The sequence below is a fragment of the Puma concolor genome, chromosome B2 (genome assembly GCF_028749965.1).
Source record: "Puma concolor isolate L17-30 chromosome B2, mPumCon1.1.hap2, whole genome shotgun sequence".
Taxonomy (NCBI): Eukaryota; Metazoa; Chordata; class Mammalia; order Carnivora; family Felidae; genus Puma; species Puma concolor.
Window position 1 is genome coordinate 7,765,436 of NC_141671.1, and position 26,182 is coordinate 7,791,617.

General features: G+C 43.0%; 1 protein-coding gene across 1 annotated transcript in view; it reads right to left on the reverse strand.

Annotated features, from left to right (window-relative positions):
• Positions 1–3,081: 3,081 nt before the first annotated feature.
• The window catches only part of LOC147580701 (uncharacterized), a 550,245-nt gene continuing 527,144 nt past the window's right edge, over positions 3,082–26,182 (reverse strand). The window contains exon 7 of the transcript XR_015251020.1: positions 3,082–3,129. The gene's annotated coding sequence lies outside the window, so the exon portion shown is untranslated. The remainder of the gene's footprint in view (positions 3,130–26,182) is intronic.

The window sequence follows — 26,182 nt, forward strand, 5'->3', positions numbered from 1 at the left end:
GAAAAAGGGCATCAGGAAATTCAATGCAAATCAAAATAAACCCTAGAGTTCAGTTAATTATGAAATACCAATACTGGTTCCTTAGTTTTGACAAACCTACCACGAACAAAGGTAAAGTAACAATACGGGAACCTGGAACAAGAGTATATGAATACATTCTTCCTGTCTTTGCGATGTCTTGGTTAATCTAAAACAATTCTAAAATTCGTTTTGTCTGTGAGCACCTGGGTGGCTCAATCGGTTGAATGCCCGACTCCGGATCTTGGCTCAGGTCATGATCTCACAGTTCATTAGATGGAGCCCTGCGTCGGGCTCTGTGCTGACAGCAGGAGCCTGCTTGGGATTCTCTTTCTCCCTCTCTCTCTGCCCCTCCCCAGCTCACACTGTCTAAAAAAAACAAACTGTAAAAGAAAAAAAAATTATTTTAAAAAACTTCTGAGGTTAATGCTCTTCATCTACCTTTATTTAATTGTTTTTACATGTTTATTTAGTTTTGACGGAGAAACAGAGCATAGGCAGGGGAGGGCCATAGAGAGAGAGGGAGACACAGATGCAAAACAGGCTCCAGGCTCTTAGCTGTCAGCACAGAGCGCGATGCGGGGCTCGAACTCATGAGACGTGAGATCATGACCTGAGCCGAAGTTGGACACTCAACAGACTGAGCCACTCAGGCTCCCCTTCACCTCCCTTTTAGAGTTGAAGATTTGGGAGTGCCTGGGTGGCTCAGTCGGTTAAGTAACCTACTCTTGATTTTGGCTCAGGTCAGGATCTCACGTTTTAGGAGTTCAAGTCCCACACGGGGCTCTTCTGTGATGGGGTGGAGACTGCTTGGGATTCTCTGTCCCTCTCTCTCTCTCTCTGCCCCTCTCCTGCTGTCTCTCTCTCACACACAAAATAAACAAGTCTAAAAAAATTAGAGATGAAAATTTAGAGGGTAGATATAAGCTAAATAGAAAGTTATAAGCTAAATAGAAAAAGTCTTTGTCAGATAGGTCTATTTCACATTGAAGCAACCAGTGCAACAGGACTGCAGACACACCCTTGCAGAAGATCTGTTAAAATGATTTTATGCCAGGCACATGCTAAGAAACTTCAAGGAAATTTAGTTCACTTACGTCCCTCATAATAACATACATGTATGTTAGCACATACTTTTAAGTAAAGAAGCCATAACGTCACATTCTCAAGATCTCTGTGTTCCCCACGAATTTCAATTACTCAGTCAATGCCATGTGATGATCACATTTAACAAGAATTAGCTTCGGGTTTTGCCAAAATGTTGATGCTTCATGATTCCATCAGAGAAAGAAAGCAGCAGCCACTGGATGTGTCACCCCCTAAGGCCCCACCTCCCACTCTCACTTGCACACCACATCCCTCCTCCGGGTTGGGCTACTGCAGGGCTAGGGAGCTCAGCCTGCCCCCATAACGGGAGGCGGGGTTACAAGCCAGGGGACCCTTCAAGAGGAAATGAAGGTATCAGCAGAAGGGAAGATGGGTACACGCTTTGGTTTCCATCAGATCCGGAGATACAAGACCAGCTGTGGCTGAGCCAAAAACCTGAAGAAAATGAGACGCCCTCTGAAATACAAACGCTAACAGTGTTATCTCCCAAGCCAACGTTTCCCACAGTGTGAAGCCAGCCTCTCTGGGAAAACTCCAGTCTCTTCCCAGGAAGGCACATGCAGTCCAAGACATATTCTTGTTTTGTTTTTTTTTTCCTTGGGATTTGCCAAAATCAGACAGTAGGATTCAAGAAATATTTCTAAATACTGGACTTAATATATTGTTCCCTGTGAGAGCATAAAGTGGAAGTTTTCCAACAAGTAAGAAAACAGGCTGCCTTCTGTGTGTGATTAGATTAGGCTGCCTAAAGACATGTTTTTCTCAACTTGTTCTATTTACAAGTTTTGCTTTGTTGTTGTTGTTGATTTTTGTAAGGCAAGTAATTCCTCAAATTATTGATTTTATCACTGTGCTGATTTCAGGAATAGCTAAAACTCTCCCCACCCAGACCCTTCTTTATAAAATATCCTGAAGCAATTAATTAATGGCACCATCTCTGTTTTAACAGGAGAGAAGGATAAAGAGAGGAGGATGGGAAAACAATGAATTTTCCCACAATATCACAGAAAAATAGCCGGGGGTAACAGATGGAGCGGACTCTCCTGATTTACTGCACAATGGAAATAGAACCAAATCCAAAGTTTCACTTGTTCCCTTCACCAGTGGGAAAGAAACAAACGAGATTCAAGAAGCCATCATCATTCCCCCAGATAGACAGACACACACACAGCAACTTGGCAAATTGGTCCTCATCCAAAACGGATCCTTCTTAAGAATCTTTGCTATTCTTATAGCTGCACTCATGAAGAATCTTCTCATTTGGGAACCCTGGGTGGTTCTGGCTGGAATTTTTAGCTTTCTAGTCTCATACCAGTAGGAGAGGCCAATGTGTTGAGAGGCCATAGGGATGGCTAGATTTCCAGGATCACAGTGGCGAGACAGAGCGGCCGTCAGAGGACTGCCCTTTGGGTAGACTCTTGGGGACTTATAAGCACTTAAGTCTGTAGAGGAGTATCTGCACATCTGCTGAAGCCGGACCCTCCCTCAGATATTGTCTTCACATCCTCCACAGAGTCCACATTCCAGATGGATGGACACCGAATTCACCACACTCCTCCCTCCTGCTTCAATTCCTGGTCTACCACCTGCTGAACATTAAACTTGGTCTCAAAGGCCAAACTCTATGAGATAAGGAGAGGTCAGGGGTTTCAAAGCACTTGCCGATATGCTTTTTAGAGGCCTTTCAAGTTTTCATGAATGGGGTTGGGTTTTCCTGCTTGCTTGACCAACTTCCCATGTGGCAGGAGAAGCATAACCATGTGGGACAGCAGAGAGCAGACAGAACACATACGTAAGAATGTGAAGCAAAAGGTCACTACTGAACCTTGGTGTCTTCACGTCCCTATTAGAATTTTCATATTAGTATCATTACCTCTGGTGGCAAAGCCACACGGATCGGTGTATGAAGTAGAACTGATTCAGCCACTTGCCATGCGGGAAGCACACAGCACTATGACACATATATGGCTGAATCCATCAACCAACAGTCCTGGACATCCTCTGCTCAACAGCTATCTAGGGGGAGAAAACAAAAAGCTCTTTTTCTTCCCAGTCTTCGCAAGTTTCTCTGGATACACGTGACTCTTAAAATGAGATTTCCATGATAACCCTTTGCTGTATTCAATATGCAGGTAATACATATAAATACTAGAATATTATTAAGAACGGATAGGCAAAAGTATTTTAGTACCTTTGAGTCACCTAGAGACAGTAACTTTAAGGTTTATATGTAATCTCCCAAACTATTTCTAAACCTACACATTCAGGTATGCACGCCACAAGGTATTTCTTAAGAAGACCATAGAAAACCCTACAATATTGTTTTAATGATTCGTTCAGTATTTTATTGTGCATTTCTACTATAATTTTTATGACCACCTTAACACTATTCAGACAATTACAAAATTGACATCAAAAATAAGATGGTGACCAGGGTGCCTGGGTGGCTCAGTTGGCTAAGTGTCCAACTCTTCAGTTCAGGTCACGATCTCATGGTTCATGAGTACAAGACCTGCATCAGGAACCTGCTTGGGTTTCTCTCTTCCTCCCTCCCTCTCTCTGCCCCTCCCCTGCTCGCTCTCTCAAAATAAATACATAATTACATTAAAAAAAAAATAAGACCGTGTTAAGGAATTCTTAGAGTAAACCTTTTTACATACCTTCAGTAATAGTCTTAAGATAAATTCACCTAGAAATTATATTGCCAGGACTATGATTAAGCACATTTCGTGGCTTTCGATTTTATGTATCGCACAATAGTCTCTCAATAGTGTATAAAATTCCCTCCTCCATAGGATGTATTCCCCCCCATACCTATAGTAAAAGCGGACTTCTAATTATTCCCAACCTTAGCCATATTTGATAAAGAGTGGGTCTTCTAGTTTATACTGCTTAAAGGGAGATTGCGCTCCTATTTAAATTTTAAAAATAAACATAATATTTTGAAACCTCAGCTTGACACGGATACTCATAACCAGTAACTTGCACAAGTAGATTTAGAGGAGTTAGTTAACTATTTCAGAGGTGCCTTATAGATCAAAGTCCTACTGTGAAATGTTTCCATTTCTTTTTTGGAGATCATTCAAAACACTTGGAGAAATTTCCCAAAGCTCAATATATATCCAAAGGGTCCAATGAGAATGAGGTCTGTGTTTTACGTTTGTTTTTTAACCAGCACCTTCACCTTACCATCAGAGACTTAAGTCGATCATACTCTTTCGTTCATGACCCACTGGAGTTTCACCTTAAACGGGCATGTATGTATGTCTGCAGATATGTGTGACTATGCATCTATGTGTATGTCTACGTCCCTCTACGTTTGATATATATTGATGCGTGTGTATACACACGCACGCACACACACGTGCGCGCGCGCACACGCACCAGCCCTTGCATTCTTCCCCTTGCTTTCAGTCAATTAGCCGCAATGAGCCACTCGTTCTGTTCCACAAATAGCACAGGCTGATCTCAGTTCTGTGAGGAGTGGGCATTGGCCCCACCCAGTCATCGTAACTGACATCTGTGGGCAAGACACCAAGGTACACCTCAATCACGCGCGCCTGTTGGCGAAAGCTCACTCATGCACCTGCTTCAACGGTGTGACTTCAGCCTGTGGGTTTTCCTTGATTGATGTCGGTGTAACTGCACCATGTTCTCTGGGGGGTGAAGGGAAGTGGGCTCTGCTCAGAGCAGCTTGTGGTGCCTCGCACTTCCACTTGATATCACACAAGGAATAACAAGTTAAAGAGGTGGGCGCGTGTGCCCAGAGGCTCTCGGTGCCCTCACGGACAGACCAGAAAGGCACCCAACCTTATAAAACTACAAAAAGCGTGCTTTGAAAAACAGGAAAGAAGCCAAGGCAGCATCTGTCTCCCCCTGCACAAACCTCCCACCGTGAATCACACTCACACGCGCACAGACGCACACTCACCACCGACACCCCTACCGCTACCATCAGGGGACCCCTGATTGTACTACATCCGTGACGTCTTAGAGACTTTTCATTTTCCTTGACTAAGGCAACTGGTCTGGCCCAAACTGTAAGAGGATTCCTTCAATCATTCTGACCCACCCAAATCGAGGAGGGGTGGGGTGCCTACCTGAGCAAACCTCACAATTCTGAAAGAGGCTCAATCAACCCGAAGAACGGGTTGTGCCATGTCATGTCCATGTAGGTAGCTTTGCATCTTTTCACATTCATTTCTGACATTAACGTGTTAAGTCTGCAAAGGTAGAAACCCAATTCTGGATCTCGGTACCCGCCCCCCAGTCAAGGCCGGTCTGCCACGCAGGTCCCCGGATGTGTGATCTGACAACACTGGACCACCTCTCATCACCTCCTGCTGGGCACTTGTTTCAGGCTTTCTACTATGAGATTTAAAGCAGTGACTATAATTTTAGGGGAAAAACATGCTAACAGGGAAGGATCCAAGCAGAAAATACTTGTATATTCGAGCAAAGTATATGCAAAAGAAAAGAAAATCACCAATTGGATGACAGATCACATCTGGCTTTGTAAACCATCCGTACCCCCAAGTCAGAGTACCTGGAGAAATGCTAGCAAAAATGTAATAATTTTATTTGGATGAGCTATATAAAATTGTCATTTTTTTTTGTACGACTAACACTGACAATTCGTAAGAATTAGCGTGAATATTTCCTTCCATTTGCAACTAGCCACAATCCTTTTGGTGAGATGGACAAAAAAGTTTATAAAGGGCAGAAATTATCATTTTCTTCATTTTCTTCATCCTCCTAGTTTCAGCCAAACTCTTCCCACTCTTTACCTTCTCCCTCAGGTTGTCAGATGGAGGTGGCAACAAGAATCAGGTGGTCACCTGGAACCTGATCTGAGTCAGGGGCCAAGTTCAAGGACCCGAGGTAGACTTACACTTCTACTCATACGTTTTTGTTTTGTTTTTTTTAAAGCAGGGCTCTAAAAATAAAGTTTTGCCCTCTCATTTCTTCTGTTAGGGGACCTTCCACCCTCATGAGGACTTTTAACTCAACCCTGAGTGGGTTTAAGACGACACTTGAAAACATAATCTGTTTTGGGAAGCCTGGGTGGCTCAGTCAGTTGAGCATCGGACTTTGGCTCAGGTCATGATTTCATGGTTCATGAGTTCAAGCGCCGTGTCAGGCCCTATAACGACAGCTCAGATTCTGGAACCTGCTTCGGGTTCTGTGTCTCCCTCTCTGTCTCTCCCCCACTCACGGTCTGTCCCTCTCTCTCAAAAATAAACAAACATTAAGAAAAATTTTTTAACCAGAAAGAAAATATAATCTGTTTCATGTGCCATGTGGTTTGATTTCGGGGCTCTAGAAACTGAGCTGATCACAAATCATTTTTCACTTTTTACATCTGTTTTCTACTCCTGGTCCCAGGACTGCCTAGACATCTTCTAACCACCTTGCCTTCGTCTAGGAAGCTTGACGCTGGAACACAGAGTTTTCCAGACACCTTCACAAAGTAGAAGAATTACGGCATTGTTATCCTTTACCATTTTCAAACAAGTGTATGCATCGAAGGGAAATATCCACATCTAAAGGAAACCTATCTTTGCAGGAAGTAGAAAAATGAGCGGAAAACACTGTTTCTGAACCACAAGTATAATAACCAGGAAGCCCCGCCCCCACTTGGGGTGGTAGCCAAATGTCTGCTGGGACCCTCTGACACGTGTTAAAGGTCAGGCATTAGAAAAGATACAAGTGGACTATAATAACGTACAAAAAATTCCTTTGAGGTCTGTAAAGAACCCAAGCACCGCGTGCTGATAAAAGACTGCTTTCGGCACATGTCAAACAGAACCCAAACTGACTTTGACTCTCACTTTTTAGAAAATATATTAATTGACGTAGTGCTCTCATTTCTGTATCTTTCCCTCCATGAAAAATTCTGTGCATCTTCAGTCCACAGCGTCATCACCAACCAGAGTTAGAATGTGACCGGGATAGAGATGGGGTAGAGATGAGGAGACAGAAACTCCAAGAGCTTAGACCCCAAATTACAAAGTCATGACCCAAGCAAAAAAAAAAAAACAAAAAACAAAAAACAAAACGAACAGAAACCCACAACCAAGTGTCTACCTAACATAAACTAAAAGAGGTTCCTCTCTTCCGACAATGCCACCCGTAAGAGCAGTTCCTGTGGTGTTATTCTGTTAGAGATACTGTCGATTCTGTATTGCAAGACAAAAACAGAGATATGGGAAAGCCCAGATACAAGTTCCCACGCTGTCCTGAGTAGAAGCGTGTAGCCCATTTTGTAACATGACCAACAGGATGCAGAAGAACCGGGCACGCTCTTGTGATACGCGGCCACTGAAAATGACTGGAACAACTATGGATAGCAATCACACTAGGGAGGCACACGGCTTATTGTACGGGACTCAGGCAGGCTGCCTCACTTCGCACCCTTAGTAGTCTTCCCAGAAACCGTGAGAGGTCAAGACCCGTGTTCCCATTTGACACGCGAGCCAACGAAGAAGCAGAAAAGTAAGTAGCTTGCCCAAGTTAAAGCTGGTGGTGAAGTTAAGAGTCAAACCTAGTTCCTCCCCAAACCACAGCTTCTATCAGGTCTCTCAGAAACTCCTGCACAGGCCAAGCAAGAAGGGACTATGGGGGTATGAGGTGAGGACTCCAGTGAACTGTGCACTTTCCATCTCGCCCACTCAGGACAGGTATCTAAGAGATGGTTACTCAGCTTCCACATATTTACCATAGGAGACTACGGCTCCGGGGAAACCAGATCTTTCAGCTTCTTTGGAAAAATTCACCCAACTTATAGATATGCGTATCAATGTTGGCAGCTAGTTCTTTTAACACACACACACACACACACACACACACACATTGGGGTACCTGGGTGCCTCAGTCAGTTAAGCATCAGACTTTGGCTTAGGTCATGATCTCACAGTTCGTGTGTTTGAGCCTCATGTTAGGCTTTTGTGCTGCCAGCTGCGAGCCTGGAGCCCACTCGGGATTCTGTGTCTCCTTTTCTCTGCCCCTCCCACACTTGCTCGCACTCTCTTGCTCTCTAATAAACGTTAAGACACACACACACACACACACACACACCCACCCACCCTTGTATGGACAAACACAACATATCTGGAGGCTGAATGGGCTTCTGAGGGCCACGAGCTTATGAAGTCTGTCCTATCTCATGCTGAGTCTCATTTATTACATCCACCAGGAGGCCGCATCATGCAGCCCAAGTCCAAAAGTCCCAAAGGAGCCTTTATTACCTTTATTAGTGTATATTAGGGCTCCGTCCATTTTGCAAATCAAAACTCTCCTGAAAACTACAAATAGGTCCCATGGACAGAAAAGAGGCACAGTTTTAACAACAGAAGTGTCTGTTTCACCACACGTGCAGTACCTGAAAATGAGCAATAAAATACCATCACAGCCACTAAAAGCTGGCCAATCTACCAGCAACGACAGCCGCCCCTGGGTGCAATTAGACCACATTTTGCCAGATCCACAAACCGGTGAGAATTTCAAAAAGGCAGATCACAAAGGCAAAATGCACCTGCAGGAACCACTATCCCCATAACCTTTCTTGTCCCTCTTTCCCCTTCAAGTCTGATGATTTGGCAGCTCTGGAACTCTTCTGAGAGGAGTCAAGATTCACTCTGCCAGCCGCAGCTGTTCAGAGCTCGGCCCAATCTGTTCCGTACAGTTGGCTGTATTATAACAATAATGTGGCTACAGTTCACCTTCATTTGCTGCAAAGATCATTAACTATCCCTCAGAGAGATCTAGCTTTAAAGAAAGAGAGTGCCCAAGGCATAATAAATGGAAATCTCAGGGTAACGGGGTTCACAAAAGGTAAGATGATGCCAGCAAGGCCACCTGACCGTTTCTATGGTCAGAGAAAAGGAAGAAAACAAGGGCAGGCAGGAGAGATGGAAACTCGGAAACAGAAAAAGGAAAAGCAAAAACATGCCTGGCCAACATGGATGTTCACGTGAGGAGAGAACAGAGAATGAAAGAAAATTTGAAATAAAGACAACAGGACATTTTGTGTTAAATCACAGTAAAGACATGATTTGACTTGTCTGACAACTCAGACAATGTACTACAAAGCTAGGAGGAAATGTGGAAGGAGTCAGAACAGAGAAAATGAATTACACTCCCGTGTCGGAAGAATGCAATATTCTAGACATTTTTTAGTATTGTGAATTCAGTGCAACCTGTCATGAAACCACATATCTGACCTCCCATTCATAAAACTGCTGAACTACAGTGCAGACTGGGTGTGGTTCTTCATTCCATTCATGTATGCAGTTATTAAGGTCTTATGTGAGCCTCATTTGAATCTTGTTCTACCGTCTTTCCACTCAACTTTCTCTCGATTAACATATCGGGGAACTTCAAAGAAAGTTCTGCATGTTATATAAACATCTGAGAGTTCTTCAGTTACCAAAAGCATCAAAATCAATACCTATTCTAAGTGAGGTGCAGCTGTATTAATCGAAACTACATTCCTGTCAATAATGGGTAGACAATTGGTGGGGAAGTGGGGATTCTACTGGTGGACCCCACTCGCTAAGAATTTACTTTCTGTGAAACTACACAGGTAATACTCTCAAGAAGCAAAAATAATAGCTCCATGTTCTCCGTCTGCACCATTTTTTCTTTACCTTGTTTTCCCTTAGTTACATATACATCTAGAGGAATGGTTCCCACCTGGGGCAATTTCGTCCATTAGACTTTTATGGTTATACACTGGGGGTAATGGGGTATTCCTGAGAATTCGTGGGTAGAAGCCAGGAGTACTAGTAAATTCCGTAATACAGAGGAAAGCCCTGTACAACACAGAAGTATCCAATTCAACATGTGAGTAGCGTAGAGGTCCAGTAACCCTGAGAATTGCTTCAAGGATTCAACTCCCTCCTGGGATCATATTCCATTTGATTTTCAGGAGCAGCCCTTCAGAAGGAGTTTCTAAACGACATCTTGCTATCTCCACATAGCAATAACATTTAACATAAATGAAAAGGAAAGCAAGGGGTAGAAATTGAAAACTAACTCAGAAGCACAACAGAACCCTAGGAAATCCTATCATAGCACCAAACTTTGCAAAAGACTCCAACCAGTGACTTCATTACTAAAAAATTTTAAAAAAAATTTAAGGAATAGTCTAATTTAATTCACCTGGAAAGTAGCTTCAAAACATATGCCCCAACGACAGGGAAAAAAATGAAGAAAACACGAGATGAATATTTATAAAAAGGAAATACAGCCTTGTCCACCTCTTGTGGATACAGACACACACATACCCCGCCTCCCATAGCTACCGAAACCCAAAGATTCTGTGTGTAAGCTCCTAGTTGGCTTTGAACAAAAGCAGCTCACCTGAGGGCTGAAAAAAAAAAAGGTAGGATTTAACCCTTTCCTGAAAGAGAGACAATCCTCCGCAACCACACCTGGAAACAGATCAGCAGGCTTTGATGTGCTCATCTGTCCTCGGCCCGAGAGTCACCCTAACATTTATAGTGCGTGGTAAGAAGTTCTTGGCCGTGAGGTAATGTGGTGTGAGCTCAGGTCACCTCCCAACCTTGCCAAACAAACAGAGCTGCCAAGGATCCCTTCCTGTTGCTTCAGCCTTCAGACTGATGTGGTTGCTCACCTGGCTGGCGCGCCTCCTCCCCCCGATCCTCACTCGTTTACCTGGGGTTTGAAGCGTGTGTGGCTACAGGAAGGCCCGACATGCTCAGGCTCCTCGGCTCTTTGGGATCTGCCTTGGCAGTCATACTTGGACTCAACAGCTCCTGGGAAGGAGAAAGCAAAAGGGAGGTGTGGTCTTTAACCGGGATGGAGGGGTGACTTCCCAGCCCAAGGAGAACATGTCCTGCCCTGTCGGGATGGGGCAATCGCTTCTGAAGTCGAGCCCAGGCCTCCCCGGCACAGACCATCCACCAGCTATCGTTCCAGGGCAGACTCCCATTCGACACACTAGGGACACAATGACAAAGAGATCCATTCAGTGACTATTGAATGCTCACTATACACAAGGTACTGGGGGCAGGAGAAATGGACTGGGCAAAGGCATGTGTCCGCAGACAAGGAGACTTTATTTGAACAATCGGGGGGAGGGGGATGCTACATGTTGCCTCTTAAGCAAATAGAATATAGAACGCCAATTTGGTAACCTCATTTATGAAACTGTCCGTGTGTTAAGAAAACAAAGAAAACAAAAAAAAACATGGATCTAGTTTTGTTACCACCCTAGCCGCTCCCCCCAGATCTAACCCCAAAGTTGCTTTTGTAACCCATTGTGGATAGAATCCCCCAACAGATTAACGGAGTCAACAGCAAGCTCTTAATCTCCAGTTTTAAAAAGAAGAAAAATTAAGGAGCAGGGGGACTGGATCATTCCTACTATAACCAGGTCAGTTAAGGAAACCTTTAGTAGCCAATATACTTATACCCACTGGAATGTATTAAAACACCAAAATCCTGGCCAGTTCAATCCCAGAAGGAAAACACACAGAGAACAGCAGCATTCAGCAAGGGGCATTGAAAGTATTTTCAAGTCTGGGCAGAATTCTAGAAATTACCAAACCAGCCAATGATGTTACACTAAACAGAACTCTCATCCTAAATATAATTACATTACAACTCCTGAAGCCTTCTTTCCTTTGATCGATGGGAGGTTAGGCTAAGGGGAAAGGACACAGGGATAGGGCTCAAAGACAACCAGGAGAAAAAGTAAAGGAGGTTCACAGAAACCACATCCACAATTCAGCAGTTCGCTTTGCAGACAGGTAGACCATTCACGCACTTCTTTTTACTCACAAAACTCAACTCGACATCCGAAACTACCTTGTTTATTATTAGACTTACTGAATTTTAACAATTTAAATCACAAAATGATTATATACCAAAAGAGGCTTTTTTTTTTTTTTTTTTTTACTTCATGCCAAGAATGTGTTTGCTCCTCCAGGGACTTTTTCTGGAATAAATACCAAGTTGATCACAATACCTCCTACTCATCTTCCAGTTTCCCTGAATCAGAACATTGTGAACAGTATATTCAATTGTACCTGTATGCATACACATGTATTTCATTGTGACGTCGTATTCATACAAAGTGTTGGCACTGTGCTCTCTTAACTTACACAACCCTGTTTGGGACACCCGGTTACCTTACCAAGCAAAGTAACCAGTTGGAATTAAGTTGCTCAACCATACCAACTAGTGTCAGGGAAATTTTTTCCTAATTTTTTTTTTTTTTTTACATTTACTTATTTTTGAAAGACAGAGAGACAGAGCACAAGCTGGGGAGGGGCAGAGAGCAAAGGGGACACAGAATTCGAAGCAGGCTCCAGGCTCCCAGCTGTCAGCACAGTGCCAGACGCGGGGCTCGAACTCACAGACCTCAAGATCATGACCTGAGCCGAAGTCAGATGCTTAAACGACTGAGCTACCCACGCGCCCCAAAGGCAATTTTATTTGAGAATATATTTTTCTGAATAACTGTGGTGGACACAATTTTTGTGTGTCCTCTTGGAGAATGTACATAAACTATCAGTGCAGACCTGTCTATTATAATCCTGTCATCTGTGGTATTTGTGATTTACAACAGGAAAATCATCTGTTTCCCTGATGACCAAGGAGAAGTCTGAATTTTACATAATGTAATTAAGGACACAGTAAGTCAATGTAAAACATCCTTCGTACTTCGCCCTCTGCAAAGTTTCTTACAGGCACAAACTATTTAACATCGTGTCGGATAGTTTTATGAGCTTCCTATGAGTCGTATGTTATTTAAACAAGAGAGTTTTGCTGTCCCAACACAAATCCCCAGATCTGCAAATTTCAGAAACTCAACAGAGGAAGTCTCCCCACAGCATGCCCCCTGGCATGGCTCACAGCCAGCCAAAGGAAGCAGTGAATGGGCACTTCAGTAGTCAGACATATTCCAAGGACATCCCAAAAAACACAGTTCCCTGAGGAAAACAAATAGCACCAGGACATAGAAACATCAGATAACGTTATGTTCCACTGTGTGCCACACGCCATGCCTCTTAGTTCCTTCCCGACTCCCTCACTTTAATTAAAGCCTGATGTGGACAACACCTCACATCTACTTCACATCTGTCAAACCACTGAGAAAAGGAAAAAGCAAAAGAAAAGAAAAAGAGAGGGAGGGAGGGAGGGAGGGAAGCAGCAGCCCAATTTTACCCAATAATAAATGAAGAAGTGAAGACCGACTGGGGAGATCTTTGAGCCCAAAGTGCTGGTGGCATTTCTTTCACGGGTCAACTAAGCTGGTCACACTGTCCAGGTCTGCAGGGGGGAGGGGAAAATAATTATTCCAGTCCTCACAGTGCTTTTGAGCAGCCCAGTCTCCTACACACACACATCTCCATTTTCCCTCTCACCTCTATTATTCTACACTTAGCTCAAATGTCTGCAGATAAACACAGGAGGGATTACTTGCTCCCTCCTTTGTGCCCTTACAGAACTTTTCCTTCCGCTCACATAGCACTTCTTCAACTGCATCAGGCATAACTAACTACGTGACAGTTGCTCCTACCAGCCCCCAAATGCCCTGAGGACAGATGATTCAGCATCTCATGTACCTTTTATCTCCAGAGTCTTACAGAGGGTCTGGCTTATAGTAGGTGTTCAATAAACATCTGTTCAATACGTGCCAGTGAACCAAGAACCATTTAAATTATACAAAAGACTAAAGCGAAAAAGCCTTTTTGCCTTTAGTGAAGGTGAATGGGTGAAAAGAACCTCCACCCTCCAATCTCTACACTTGAAAGGATTCTAAAGACAGGGTATTTTTAAATATAAAAGAAAAACATTCTCAAACACAAAAAAGATAAACAATCCCATATAAATTATCACAAGGGCAGTGGATGCTATAAATTATAGCTGCGAAACTCTAGTCCTTTGAAACCTACGCGGTATTTCCTTTAGTTGTACTCTTTGATCTTTCCCGAGATTTGTTTTTCCATCATAGAGTGGTTCAGGCTGCAGACCAAGAGGACGCAGGGACACCTACGTGGAAAGACACAAACTCTCCTGCTCTCTCCAAACAGTCAGGGTCCCATGCCCAGCTAGAACTTTCATTCCCAGGAAGTGTGCCCAGAGTCATTTGTAACCTTTCCAAATGACTCAATCCTCTCCCACCCTCTAACTATGTGTTCAGTTTCAATTTACAACCACTGTCCTAAGGACTCACTCCTTATAACTAATAAGGGAAAAAAAAAAAAAAATGATGGCTTGGGAATACACAGAACGATTTCCTAAGTCAACTGAGACCAAGTCAAGGTTCTCAGAGAGAAAGATGCTACCTCATCAGGAGAAGAGGTGGCCTTGTAGAGTGGCCATTGGAGCCACTGGACTTGTGCTTGAACCCACACAAGGGTTTGGGGCCTAGGCAAGTAATGAATCCTGTTGTGCTCAGCCATTTCACATGCAAATAGAAAAACAAGGGTGCCTACCCCAGGAGCACTGTGCAGAGCCAAAAAGCCAACACAGAGATACATGTGTGGCACACATTAAGCATTTAATAATAGTCATTGCTATGTAGTCATCTTTGAACATAATTACTTTGGCAGGACATTCCAGAAGATGAGAAAATGCTCTTCCTCCTGAGCAGGTCTCTACCAGAAAGTCACTGCCATTTTGAGCATGGGGCACAGATGGCAGTGTAAAAACCTGATCCTAAGATACGTTCCTATTGGGCAGGAAATCACTGCTGGTTTTGCAAGGCAACATAATTGTAGTATTGATTTTACTACAACCCATATGACTGCACGCAAGACATGTTTGTGAGCCACATACAACATACAACACACACAACAGACCTAAATAAATATATATGTGTGTGTGTATATATATATGAATATACATATGTGTGTGTGTGTATATATATACATATATATATGTATATACACACACACACACACACACACATATATATATATTCATTCTTCCCCCCTCCCCCCCCTCCCAGCTTACTAGCAATGTTTTGGGCCAGGTGACTTTCCTTCTCCGTCCAATGAGATTAGTCATGGGTCACTGTAGCTAATGCTTCTGATAAAATGTAATGTATATGAAAGCATCTAGTTATAGATGATCTGTGCAATCTTTATCTCTTTATTCCTCCCAATTTGTATCTCAATCTGTGAACTTGCTATGATTCACATCATTTTCCAAGATTCTCTTACTGCTTTCTCTCCCTTCCACATTGGATGATATTTGAAAGAAAAAAAAAAAAAAACACTAAGGAAATCAGAACTACTTTTTGTTTCTGTAAAACCCAAACATTCCTGATGAATGAGTTCCCTATTTCCTTGAGCCAAGAATATCTGTTGCAGTAAGTATGTAAGGGGGCCAATAAAGGGTGAATGGTTATCACAAAATTATACCAAGAAAGTAGAGTATGGAATATGAATGTTAGTATCAAGCTAGCTGCAAGGAATAGTGACCTCTTTCCTCTGAGTTTGGACTGAGCAGAGCATAATAAAGGTATCATATGATGCTCATTTTTCACTTTGAAAACAGATGGTGAGCAGTATCTGAGAACACTGAACTGTATATCCTCCTAGAGATTTCTGCAAGATCAGAGAAGACAAAAAATAAAAACGTTTACGTTATCTGATAAAAATCAGATTTCAAGCTCTCTCTCTTCTTCATAACTGAGTAGCACATCAAATTAAAGACTGGACATAAACTTCAAAAAATTTATGTATAGTCTTTTTTATTTGGTAACTTTTCAACAGTTTATTTGCACCCCAAATCTACCATTAAATTATCATTGTTTTGTGGCTCAAGCACTTTTTGATCTTAATAGGAAAATAACTGGCCACCTAAACAGATGCTAATGAAGGAAACATTTCTTAAATTCCAAGTATCCCATGTTCATCCGGTGCAAAATCCCAATTGGCCACAAAAAGTAGTTGAAGGAACAGCAGTTTCTGACCCGACGTGATACCTACGTGATATTTACCTATGTGGTATCACTCTTCAGATTGACACACACACTAACTTTTAGCCTTTTGAAGAGTGTGATTCAGAAGGGTGACGTGATTTGACAAAGTGCATATAGCTAATAAATGCCACATGGGAATTTGAGTCACATGTTCTAAATACAGCAACACCCCTCAGTCCCCAAACTATGCCTCGCTGTGCGTACACATTCACAAAGCAGAGTTTCCCTTCTGGAAAGGCAAACTGGAGCCAACTAGCAGTGGTCACCAAGTGTCTGTGTTTCCTGGAGTGTGTAAGAGGCACTGAAACTCTATTAGAAAAATGACATGCTGAAAAGGAACGGAAACAGTATCTGTCACAGACACATGAAATTCAAGAACTAAAACTTTCCTGCTGTAACAAAGCTTTCTGGTCAGAGGCTGATCTCTTTTTGATTCACAGTTTCAGAGACACTGTTTAGTGAAAGGATGGCCAACAAGTCATTCTTTCCAACCTTCCAAAATTTCTAGGACACACCCTATTTATGGTTATCCTCTATGTATCCAGACTCTCAAAACAACAACAACACACTTTCCTATACTGTGAAATTCCAAAGTCAGCTTTTATGAAATCCACTGAAGGCATAAAATGAAATAACCAAGAAAAGCAACAACACTAAAGGAGAATAACATAGTTGAAGGACTAACACTATCCAACTTCAAGATAGACTGGAAAGCTACAGTAATCAAGACCGTGTGGAACTGACCAAAGAATAGAAAAAACAGATCTGTAGAAGTGAACAGAGAGCCCAGAAATGGACCCATATAATCAACTAATCTCTGACAAAGAAGAAAACAATACAAAGGAGGAATGACAGTCTTTTCAGTAAATGTCACTGAACAACTGAACATTCACATGCAAAAAAAAAAAAACACAAAGAATTTAGACACACACTGTGCACTCTTTGCAAAAATTGTCTCAAAATGGATCACAGATCTGCATGTAAAACACACTGAGGCACCAGGGCGATTCAGTCGGTTAAGCGTGTGACTTCGACTCAGGTCATGATCTCACGGTACGTGAGTTTGAGCCCCGCGTCGGGCTCTGTGTTGGCAGCTTAGAGCCTGGAGCCTCTTTCAGATTCTGTGTGTCCCTCTCTCTCTGTTCCTCACCCGCTTGTGCTGTGCGGGTCTCTCTCTCTCAAAAACAAATAAACATTAAAAATTTACACGTAAAACACTAATTTATACAATGCCAAGAAAATAACATGGGAGAAAATCTACACCAGCTTGGTTTGGCAATGACCTCTTGGATACAACACCAAAGACACAAGCCGTGAAAGAAGTAATTGACAAACCGGACATGATTAAAACGAAAAATTTTGACTCTGTGAAAGATATTGTCAAGAGAATGAAAAGTCACAGACTGGGAGATAATATTTGCAAAGGAATTATCTGATAAAGGACTTTGTACATCCAAAATACACAGAGACCTCTTAAAACTCAATAAGAAAAACAATTAAAATATGGGCCAACAGCCTCAACAGGCACCTCATCAAAAATAGATACAAACGGCAAGTACGCAAAAAGATGCTCATCTTATGTCTTCAGGGAAATGCAGGTTGAAACAACAAGATACCACTACACATCCATTAGAAGGGTCCAAATCCAGAACACTCACAAAACCAAACGTTGGCACAGATGTAGAGCTACAGAAACTCTTCAACACTGCCAGTGGGAAGGCAAAATGGTGTAGCCACGTTGGAAGAGAATTTGGCAGTTGCTTATAAAAACAATACATTCTCTTACCATACAGCCATCCTGTTCCTTGGTATTTACCCAAAGGGGTAGAAAAGTTACGTGCACACAGAAGTCTAAACACAGATGTATAGAGCAGCTCCATTCATAATTATCAAAACCTGGAAGATAGCCTTCAAAGTAGACGAATGGATAAAGAAACTGAGATCTATCCAGACAAGGGACTACTATCCAGTGCTGAACAGACATGAACTAAGAAGCCTTGAAAAGACATGGCGGAAACTGAAATACGTATCACTAAGTGAAAGACCAAATTCCATAGGATTCCAACTCTATGGCATTCTGGAAAAGGCAAAACTATGGAGACACAAAAAAGGCAAGTGTCGCTTATGTTTGGGAGGGTAGGGAGGAATGAACAGGTGGGATACAGGCAATTTATGGGGCAGTGAACATATTCCATAGGACAGTAAATGAGGAATGCACACATACTAGCACACATTTGCCTAAACCTAGAACTTGAACTACACCAGTAGTGAACCCTGGGATGAACTATGGACTTCGGGTGATAACGTCATGTCAATGTAGGTTCATCAATTGTGACAAATGTACCCCTCACGTAGGGGATGTTGGTAATGGAGAAGGCTGAGCACGTGTGGGGCAGAGAGTGGTTGAGAATTTTTGTACCTCCCTCTCACTTTGAACCTAAAGCTGCCCTAAAAATTAAAGCCTATTTAAAAAGAGAAAGAGAACCAAAGAAGAATGTACTCATACTACCATATCTAATTTTAACCTTCTCAGGGGAAAAAATGTACGGCATTTCTTATCCTAGATCTAGTCAATACAAAATATGCTCATGGAAAACCAAGCACCATGATATCCTCTGAAGAAACCAACTATTAGATGGAGAAAAATAATGACAGGTGAGGGTCATATATAAATGACTTAAAAAAAAAAAAAAAAACCTTGCTAATTCATCAATACAAATGTCTATTTACAGGGTATACTTACATACATAGAGAAAATTGCAAAGGCTTTAAAAATTTACTCACCGGGTACCCTGGCTGGGACACAGTAAAAAGTGCTATCCGTTGACAGGGATAAAATAAATAACTTTGGCTCATGCCAGTTTGGAGGGTAAGGAGAACCTAGAAAACCACTGTGAGGAGACAGAAATGTCTATGCTAGCAATTCAGATCAGACACGGAGAAAGGGGAAAAGCTCCGACATGATGTTATATATAGACTAATATGAAAATGATTTACTGAAAAGATAGCATCTATGTTGGAGAGATATACAAGGTTATAAAGAGCTTTTATTCACTTGGTTCAATACCAATGCAAAACTCACGCCTTACACGGCTCCATGAGTGGTTCATTACGTGCCGCTTCCAAGTCCACAAATACGTTTAAGACAAGAACAAGGAAGGCCGGCTGTGTGGCTCAGTTGGTCAAGTGTCCAGCCTTGGCTCTGGTCATGACCTCACGGTTTGTGAGTTCAAGCCCCGCATCGGGATCTGTGCTGACAGCCCGGAGCCTGGAGCTTGCTTTGGGTTCTGTGTCTCCCCCTCTCTCTGCCCCTCCCCGCACTTACGCTCTACCTCTCAAAAATGAATAAACGTTTTTAAAAAATTTTTTTTTAAAAGAGAAGAACATGGAGACACTGGTTTGTGGTTCATACATCTTTCTGAGAAACAGCTTTTCGTATAAAGCTTTCTGACTGAGCACATCTACCTTCTAACTACACTTCTGTTGGCTTCTATAGACACCTAGGTAATTTTTGTACATTCCATCTGAAAATAATCCATCAACTGTCAACAGAGGATTATGTTAAAGAAGCATTTGAGCACTTGCTAAGATTGAAACTCAGTCTTTAGAAGGCCAATTAAAATTCTCCTGTCCTCAGAGAATACCTGAATAAACTAATCTGCTCTTTCCATTTTTAAAGCTTCCAAAAAGAGTGATTCTAAAAGCGGTATCTATGCTTAAATTCAATTTTTTTTTACTCATATAGAGACTCCTCTCCAAAGACCAGCTAAAAATCATGATACTGAGTCCTCTTTACCTCAGTCCCTTGCATTGCTTTTATGAGAAAAGTCTCCCCCACTGGGTGAGGCAGACTAATAAGAGTCACAGAAAGCAACTTCCAGAGTGCTTTGAGAGTTGAGCATGAAAATGCACATGACCAATCTTCAATGCCATGTGAAATTCCTCAAGTAATATGAACTATAAACATTGTAATCCATAATAAAACAAAACTACAATCAGAAGTATTAGGCTTAAAAACTGAACCATAATGTTAAGTTTTCATGATAATTCGCTCTAAAATCTGTTCTCATATTATGAAATAATTTCATATTTGGATAGGAGGTTCATAAAAATCAGACCACCTTTACAATTCTAGCTAGTGGCAAAACTATACCTCCAGTCTTGCCTCGACCATTTCTTAGTACATCAATGGAATGAGTTTTTATACTGTGTCTAACATATTCAATCAGACCAATTCACTCCTTTCTCATGGCTGGATCTTAATAACTCCTGTTCAGCATTCACCAAGGGTCCTGGGAACAGAATATGTGCTCAGGACTAGACCAGGGACAAGACCGAGAATTGCTGAGAGCACGGGCGGCTGCCATGAGAGACTTGCAGGAAAATGCCGTGGCCACTCCACCCACACATGCCCTCAAGAGGCACATCTCCAATACTGTTCTGAAAACAGTGGAGAGAACAATGAAATGTCCATCCCCCTCTTCAATGAAAAGAAGGCAAGGGAGAAAAAATTTAAACAACACTACTAGAAAAGAGTCACTCCTGCTAAATTAGAATAAGGCAAGCATGATGAAAGGTACAGGTAGATTCTCTTTACCGAAGTTCCAGGTAGAAATAGGTAGAAGAGGAACTTGGAGCAGAGATACTACAAAAGTTCTGATCTTTAGTCCAAAAGAAATCACCTCTGTTTCAGTTCCAAATTTTTCTATCTAGGCTACTAGGTAAATGGCCTCATGGATATCATGAACGGGGGAGGCCAAGCAAGGACAATAAGGATATGGATCTTGCTTCCAACATTTTTGCCTTAACAACAGAAGCTCATAGGACTGGGGCAATTACAGCTGATGGAGGTCAAACAGTGGAGGCTGTTAGTTTACAAGCCACTCCTGATAATTGAGGGTGAATGATAGAAAATATTTACTCAGGCTACTATTTGAGTGTGCCTCCTGTCCCCTCTATCATGTAAGACAGACCTGGAGAATGTTCAATGCATGACAAGCTGTCACATACATACCTCATCTAATAGAACCACCACCATTAAAAAAAAAAAAAAAACAAGAAACCAAAAAAAAAAAACAAAAAACAAAAGAAAACAAGTTCTGTATATATCCCTATTTGGCAAATGAGGAAAGGAGAACATCTAGAAATTACAAAAATTGCCCAGTGACTGACAAGTAATTCTAAGAGGCTGGTTCATAAGCCAGAGGTCCAGACTCCAAGCGTCCTAAACCACAGACACTCATAAAAGATACTATCTTCCCTCTCCCTCTTCTGTCCTACACTTATATTTAAAGAGCTGAACACAAAAAATTTTTCAAAGTTGGGTTTTAGGAGAATTCATAGATTTCAATTCTCCATGTACTTTCTACCCCAAATTATTATAATGAGGACTTGGGCTTTACCCTATCTCATGGGTCTTTGGAAGAAAACAATAATTTTTATTTTTATTTTTTTTAGAGAGAGCACAAGCTGGGGAGAGGGGCCGAGGGGGACAGAAAGAGAATCTGAAGCAGGATACCTTCACACTCAGCATGGAGCATAGTGTGGGTCTCAATCCCATGACCCCAGGATCATGACCTGAGCCAAAATCAAGAGTTGGACATTCAACTGACTGAGCCACTCCAGTGCCCTGAGAAAATAATTTTAAGAAATAAAATACTTGGCTTAACATTTGGGAGATGGGAAGGTAAGCTAATAGTTTCATCTGTCTTTGTTCTAGAATGGAGAGGGCCAGATCTCCAGGGGAAAGGTCAATTCTGTCTTACAATTAAATAAATGAACTCTTCTACGTTAATCTTTACGTAAGGGATCCCAGAAGAAGGAAAACAAAGATCAGTTTATGGATGCTGGGAAGAGAGAACACCTGTTCATTCAATGCTAATGTTTCTCATTCCACCAAAGCCTTGGGGAAATTAACGTATATCTTTTTTGTAAGAAGGGTTAGTAATCCAAAATAGGAATGTTCTTTCACCTCCCAAGAAAAATAATCTTCCGATAAATGGGATTTGTAAAGAATGTGGGAGCTTTTGAAATCTCTTGCCATCGTGAACACGGGCTCACCAGCCTTCACTGTTCAAGTTATGAAGTGACCCCTGGGCTGTGTGACTCAGAGGCCCTGGGTCCCAGCTTCCAGGTCATAATGAACACCAGGAGACTGAACTTCAAATATGTCTAAACATCTGTGGGCTGTTTTCCCCACAACCAACAACTTCACCTCAGCTCCCAGTTTTTAAACTGCTAAAACCATGGAAACATCAATAATGACCCTTCATTAAACCTCAATTTCCCCTCCTACTTGTACTTCTGACCAATTTACTGCCTTCAAAGCAAGCAGCAGCATCCTGTTCAGTTACTCAGTAGGACCTCTGTATCTTCACCCAACACCTTCAACCAGAAGAGAGCCAGAAGCCACAAAAAGCTTCATCATCTCTACTGGCCTAGGCCAGTGACAGCAGTTAGGTAACCCTCGTGTTTGCTTTTAGTTTTTATTTTTTCAGTTGCTATGGGAAAGATTGTGTTCGGGCGGCTCCCTCTGCAAGAGATAATTACTGGCCTTGCAAACGCGCGCGCGCGCGCACACACACACACACACGCACACACACACACACACACACACACCTGCAATGCTGCAAAGAAAAAGTATATAATTCAAGAATTTTTCAAACAGGCCAAGCAACCGTTAACCAAATAATGCAGTGCCTTGCTACTGGCAAAAATAAACAAGGGCAATTGTTAATTGTCAGTTAAACTCAGCACTTTGAGAAGTATTAAGAACAATTAGTATTTCCTCATAATTTAGTATTTGTCAGGAACTATGGGCTACTTTTACACAGATCGTCTGTGTATGGTTAAGCTCCACAAACCTAAGTTCATAATTCCAATTCTATAGAAAATAAATCGGGTTAAGAGAGGCTGACTAACTCACACAGGGCTTGTGAGTTGTGGAGCCAGGATTCAAACCCAGAGCCCAGAGCCTGCTGGCCGCAGCTCATGGTGCCTTATCATCCCCCATGTGATAACTACAGCGAGCTCCATGTCTGGTCTGCTGACCACTCCAATGGGCTTCAACTATCACTCAATCTATCCAGTAAAACCCTGCAAACTGCCAACTATTTTTGGTGGCAAAAGGCATATGGTCATAGGCCACAGCAGTAACAACAATCATGTTCCGCCGCAGTGACCCCCTCTTATCCACAGAGATACATTCTAAGACCTCCAGTGGATAACTGAAACAGTAGACCGAGTCAAACCCTATATGTAACGGTTTTTGCCTACACATACGTACATAGATCAAGTTTAACATCTACATTTAGGCACAGAATGAGAACAACAACAACAACAAATAAGAAAGTAGAACGCTTTCGACAATATAGATAGCAAAAGTTACATGAATGTGGTCTCTCTCCAAATGTCTCATTGTACTGTACTCACCCTTAATGTCTCGATGGGAGACGACAGCCCTGGAGAAATCTAGGTTAATAAAGTTTACAATACGATCAAGACAGATTAGGTGATGTGACAAGCAGAGCCTTCAACTAGGCTGGCGGTACTAATCGTTCCGAAGGGCCCGACTCAGCGATCTCCCCCAAAGCCCTCTCGCTCTATCTGGCTCCGCCTATCAGTGGAGGGATTCGACACCACGGAGCCCCCAAGGCAGCCCTTCTTCTCAGCCCTTCAGCACACCCGGTGCTGCCATGCAAGTTTGGCAAGCCTCTGGCTCCAGTCCCTTGGCCTCATTTGACCCTGGCTCTCTGCCCTATCACTCATCCCCTGGAAAGAAACACGCTTTCCCAGCCTGTTCCACATCAACAGTAGGAAAGGAATGTCGAGTCCCTGGGTGTTAACTGACCTGGGTAGAAAGAGCCCAGCCTGGCGTCCTTAGGAGGGAGAAGACACGGAGGGGTAGGGAAGTACCATGAGAGCCCGTTGCTTTGCCAAATTCCCATCCCTCTTCTGGCCTTCGGCGAGGCCGGAAGAGACAGCCAAAAGGACGGGGGGAGGATGAGTAGAAGCAGGCCCTCCCCTTCGCCGTGCTTCTGGCAGACGGTCTATAAACACGTCCTCACCACCACCCCTCCCCACGCAGGGAGCCTAGGGAGGCGCACAGGCTTGTCTACCGGCAGGAGCCCCGCCACCCACACTCAACACCTGTGTCACCGCCTGAGGAGCCGGGCACGGAGGGGGTGGGGGTGGGGGGGTCAGGATGGATCCACAGCAGCACACCTGATGAGAGTCACCTTTCCACTAACAATTAGAGCTCATGATGTCACTTCCCAGGGGTGAGAGGGGTCTGGACAGAGAAAAACAAAATCACGATGCTGTCCTTCCTGTCCTTCTCTCCACAGGACACTCTCAGCCTTCCCGAGGAGGGAGTGAGGAGGGGCACCTGGCTAACAGGCCCCGGGAGGACAGGAGAGCAGTGCTGCCTGTGGGAATAGAAGGCGGGCAGGGAGCTGTGGGGCTGGAAGTCCCAACTCACAGAGTCTTGGCGAGAGCAGAGCCTGTAATTAAACGTCAGCTATGCCAGCGGCTCTCAACACAGGCAGCAGAAAGTTCACGTCTGATGGACCGGGGCCCATGCAACACTCCTCCCTCAGTCCCCTCCCCCGGGGACTAGTTCAGAGGAACTAGGTCTGGAGGTGGCTGAAAATCCCTGTCAGCTGCAAGGAGCCCCTTTTGGGTTGTGTGACTCTCTAGGCACAAGTCCCTGAGCACACAACACCGTTTTTATTCCTTAGTGATGCATCTTGCCCACTAGGCAGAGCTGAGGGTTGACCTTTTGGGGAAGTCCTGTCCTTGGCTGAGTCTGCTAGGTGTGCCCCATCTAGGAAGGGGCGCTGCTAGGTGCATGTGGCCCTTGAGCGCTTGAAATGTGGCCCATCCAAACTGAGAAGTGCCGTAAATTTTAAATGCACAGCAGATTACCAAGACTTAGTATGAAAAAGTTGACCGTCTCATCCATTTTTATATTCATTACACATTGAAGTCACATTTTGAATATATCAGGTTACATAATACGTGTTGTTAAAATTAATTTTACCTGTTTTGCTTCATTTCTTTTCACACGGCCACCAGAAAATGCAAAATCACCCACATGGCATGCATTACATTTCTATCGGGCAGCATGGTTCTGTACATTCCATTAATGTTGTTGAATGAGTGAGCGAGTGAATGAATGTTGACTTAAGATCAGCAGTAATATTTTTTAATTAACAAAGAAATGGTCATTAGGAATGGTTAAAAAGGAGTGAGGCACAGCTGTTTTTTTTTTTGTTTTGTTTTGTTTTCGAAATAACTTCTATCTGGAGCTACATTTCATTCTGAGTCATTTGCTGTTGAGAAAATGCTTACTAATCACCCAGGACTCAGAAAGGATGAGAAGGCGACAGACCGTCGGCCAGGCCACACCACTGAGGCCAAACTCAACCTTCAGTCCTACGGTGGAGACTCAGCAGTGTAAAAGACCAAGCAGGACAGACTGCAAGGAACTGTCACCAGAACATAAAACAACTCGTCGGGGAGCCTTTCAGTATCCCAGGCTTTTTATCCTAAATAGAACTATCCTGCCAGTCCAATTACTCGCTTTTAATACATTCTTTAAGACCGTTTTAAGAAAATTCCCAGCAAATCAAAACCACACTATCACCTCACACACATCAGGATGACCGCTGAAAAAACAGAACAAGGGTGGGGCACCTGGGTGGCTCAGTCGGCTGAGCATCTGACTTCAGCCCAGGTCACGATCTCACGGTTCATGGGTTTGAGCCCCGCGTCGGGCTCTGGGCTGACAGCTCGGAGCCTGGAGCCTGCTTCGGATTCTGTGCCTCCCTCTCTCTCTGCCTCACTCACATTCTTTCTCTCAAAAATGAAAAAACATGAAAAACATTTTTTTAATGAAAAATAAAAGAGTTGGTGAGGATGTGGAGAAACCGGAACGCTCTTCTTGCCCCCGAAATTAAAAACAGAATGACCATATGATCCAGCAATCCCACTTCTCAGCATACATCCAAAGAACAAAACTGCAAACGGGATCTCTAAGATACAGATGCACACCCGTGTTCACTGCAGCATTATTTCTGATAGCCAACAGGTGGA